Raw genomic sequence first — 4,584 nt, 5'->3', positions numbered from 1 at the left:
AACCCGTAGCGAATGTATATAAATAGAGTCAAATAAAATTTCCCGTAGTTTATCACACTTGGTCAGATATGCGATTCTAAGGGCCGTTCAATAAGTCTGCTAATATTGATGTTTTTTCTCCATTTGGAAAATATTTCGTATATTTAAAAAAATAATTATACAATACCTTTTCTTCAAAATGCTAAAACAACACTTTCTGCCCTGTAGCGGGTAAATATTAAGTTAAAAATATGCCGCTTTTGCTGAAATATAGTACATTTTCTGGGCATTCCGAAAACATACAATTGCACTGCAACTGAAAATTGTCGATTTTTGATATATGACGTTGTTGAAAGGAGTGAGCGATGTGACCTCTCTGGTGGTCTACAGTGGAATGAATTCTGTGTGCGAATATCCCCTTAAGTATATATGTAGTTTTCTGCAATTAAAAACGATAGATGGTTAGTATTAACACCTCTAATATACTCGTATGTTTGTAGCCGACATACACAGTTATAGAAATAGATTTAATTAGCCTAGGGACCTCGATATGTGTTAGCAATGTACTGCCCCCTCAATAAAGACTGTAATGTGTCACCTTCGGGGGTGGTCTTTGCCCATACCGAGGAAAAACAGCTCAGGCTAGGTTAAGCTTATTTTAAGAAATATTGACTGCACCCTGACTGGACGATGACGGAGCCGCCACGACCCGATGGAGCAATAACGGACTTACGACCCGGTTGCCTGATGCAGGTTGCGCCTGCCGGTGATATTATATCGCATTTACCGGCGATCGCAAGGGCTTTTGGTGGATCTCTACGCAGGTAGATCCACCGTCGAGCATGGCCGCGGATTGCTGACACCCGGCTGCTCTGCGCTGACACCAGCACCTGCAGTATCTGCAGTACTTTGTGCTGCGGCGCGAGAACTGTCGCCGCGTCTCGTACAATGTTGATATATCAACATTGATGAAGAAGAATATGGAAGAAAATACAGGGTTTGCGACCTATCATAGGCTGGTTCAAGTGATCTCTTCATTTACCATTTTCCCATCATTGACAACCCCACCACTCAAATTGAAAAAATAATTCTCATGTGAAGAAACTCAGATTTGTGAACAATGATTTGGACATATTGTAATTGACGTTAAGATATTTAAAAATCAGAAAATGGTGCTTTGTGTGCTTTTCATGCTCATTAGGCAACCCACATAATAAATTTTAGTATATACTTATGTACTAATTTTAACTTCAAAATGTTTGAAGATAAAAAAATCACCAAAGCAGGAAGCCAGATAATAAATGACACAGAGCTGCAATGCAGTGCAAAAAGATAGCGTGAGATTCAAATATCTCACGGCATAGTAACCCAAATATGTGAGAATAGATTATGTATGGGGAGATGCTTTAACATAGAAGAGGCGAATTATGTCTCCATATCAGAGTGGTGTGGCGTTCTGTTCTCTTTGCTTACCCCTGGGGAGAAGCGGCATGATGGTTAGTTAGTTACTTAGTTGGAGAATAGATTATCTTAAAATTGAGATGGTTTGGGCATATGGATCGAGTGAGTGAAGAAAGAATGGTAAAACAAATTTATGAGGTGAATGCACTTGGTAATAGAAGTAGAAAAAGACAGGAAAACTTTAAGCATTTCAAATATTTGAGTGTGATCAGCTTTGCTCTCAAATGGTATATTTAACTAACTATGTCGCTGCTTTCGCCACAGGGGTAGGCAGAGATAAAAGAACGCCAAAGCACTCTGTCTTTGCAAAGACTTTTCGCCTCTTTGACATTCATACCTTAATGTGTGGAAGCATGGACTTGGAAGGATAAAAATAGACTCAATGTATCAAGATTGTGCAAACAAATGATATATGGTAGCTGTTTGATGGTGATATATGAAATGAATGCAAGGCTGAGATAAGATATATCTATTAAATTAACAAAGGTGTGTTGAGATGGTTTTGTTTTTTTTTTTCCTTTTTTTTTGCACCCTGCTTATAAATGCAAGGTCATGCTACGGGTAAGGGATTCTTACACTCTTACTGTAGTGCTTTCAAGTATGCATTATGTGGGAGAAAAAAAAAGTGGGTAGGGCAGCGTTCACCCGCTCCACTCCACTACATTTAGTCCTACAATTCCCGGCCCCGACATTTATCATCCTTCATTGTAGTTTTTCATCTGCACTACTATACTTTCCAGGTAGTCTATGCACAACTTTGTGACAACTCCGCTTCTTAGCATCTCCTGCGGGTTCAGGGAGTCGATGTTGTGAGCATCACGTGTTGAGATGGTTTGGGCATGTGAAAGGAATGAGTGAAGAAAGAAGAGTAAAACAAATTTTTGAGGCGAATGTGGTTGTTATTAGAAGTAGGTAAAGACTGAGGAAAACTTGGCATGATTAAGTATTTTAAATACTTGGGGCGTGGTCAGGTCAGGAGTCGGAATAATCGGCGGGTATGAATGAGGAGATGCATGAATTTAGGGAAGAGGGGAAGATTGTTTGCAAAGTCAGAATGGTGTGGCGTTTTATTATCTCTGCCTAACCCTGCGGAGCGGCATGTTGGTTAGTTAGTATTAGTAAACCATTCGGTTTACTGTATTATATTTTATCTTTGTCCGCCTTAGTGTAGTGCAGTGGTTTGTTTGGCTATCATGCAATGCCAAAGGGTTTAAATTCAACATTTATTTAATAATAATAATAATAATAATAATAACTCTTTATTCCAGCTTGACTAAGTGGTGGGTGCAATACTTAGTCAGCCATATATGTTTTACAATATTTTTTTTATACAATGAAATTAAAAATAATAAACAAATAAGAATAAAAATAATGAAAAGAAACGGTGAAAGAAAAAAAAAGAAAAGAAAATTTGGAGAGATGTAGATGAACATTAGCTTGCTGGCTGGACATGCGGCAGCACTGTGCTCCAGTGGCACCACATGTCCAGCCCCCATCTGTGCTCCACAAGCCGCTTTATGATGAGGTTGGAGCTCTTCATCAGCCTCTCCCGGAAGCCTGCCACTCGGTGCCTTAACAAGCCATCGCAATGTGGTAAGCGTGCTGTGGCAAACATATCACTCGCGCTGCAGTGTCGGGGTAGCTTCATTAATATTACCCTAGATTGGTATCTGAAGCGCTGGACTAATCTATCTAAATATCTTTAGAGTAGAGACATCTCAAGGCAGTTTTCTGCATCTTGTTTCTTTTGCCAGGATGTGACCGGGTAAAAAATTGATACTACAGAAAGAAAGAAGGAAAAGATAAGGGTAGAAAGAAATCACATTTTAAATTTAATATTTTTATTTTATTTTCAATCATACCTACCACATATCCCACTTATTCAACTCAAATTACATTCATTATCCTAGAACTTAAAACCCAACGGTATAAATTTACCTATTCATGGTTTTTAACTAAAATATCATAACGTGAGACAACCGACATTTTAATTGTCTATGAAAAAACATTTACACATATAAAAAAAAAACAGTAAAATTTTATTTAAAATTAAAACCCTTAAAACAAGCATCGGGACGAACACGTCTTGTGACGTCTGTCACCTGTATGTGTGAAAATGTTATTATAATTTTATATTTGTGTTATAAAGTCACCATACAGTAAAAACTCATTAATTCAAATAAATATAATTTGCTACAATTCGTAAAAAAAAAATTATATTTAGATTCGCGTCTATCCTATGTAATTTTTTTTCGAATTTTACCAGTTTATCGACATCATCCGACTTTTCATAGTTTCAAGGATTCATTAATAACAAATGCCAAAAAAATACAAGATAAGAAAAAAGAACAATTTTTTAAACATTTAAAAAAAATCATTAATATATTCGGCAGTTACATTGTGTTAGAACCTATCCATTTTCGATTGAACTTTGACTTGGTAAATTACATTATTTATTTTAAAAAATGTATACAATATTATCAATTACCGTATGTGAAATTTATATTGCAGAATTCAGAATTTCCCTTTTTTGGGACGTTGTATCTGACTCTTTTATTGATTGAAATTTCTGACTTGATCCACCATTTTTTTTAGAAAGTGTGAACAATAATTCGAATTGCTTTAAGAGCATCCTCTTACATCAGTTTATATATGAAAAATAAGTGATAATTTTTAGAATTGTGATCCTCTAAATTTCGTCCGATTTCTTGATTTTTTAAGCAATTTTGAACTTATTAATTGAAATTCGCTGGAACGAACAAAATTACAAAATATTTTTCGAATTATAGCAAAATTCAAATTAACGAATTTTCATTGTATATTACTTTTAACTATCTAAAAAATTCCTAGGAAACTTTGAAGGCCTTCCTTCTCTTATAAAATACGAAATATACCTATCTTAAGAAATAAAATAATTTGAGCAAAATCCAGTAAAGTGAATGATGTTTAAATACAGAATATTTAGAACAATGGCACCATCCATTTTCCCCTTTTACAAAGTATTGGCATTGTGGTGAATGGCCAAATGTTTATTGTGTATTGTGGTAAATGACCAATAATATTTATTGAACATAGTGGTTAATGTCCAAGTGTTTTTTGGCCATTGTTCGGTAAATACCCCATGTTTATTAGACACAATGGTAC

This window comes from Brachycentrus maculatus, unplaced genomic scaffold, assembly GCF_059751285.1.
Source record: "Brachycentrus maculatus isolate JH-2025_06_01 unplaced genomic scaffold, ASM5975128v1 h1tg000203l, whole genome shotgun sequence".
NCBI lineage: Eukaryota > Metazoa > Arthropoda > Insecta > Trichoptera > Brachycentridae > Brachycentrus > Brachycentrus maculatus.
The sequence above is the reverse complement of the archived record's forward strand: the minus strand, read 5'-3'. Positions refer to the sequence as shown.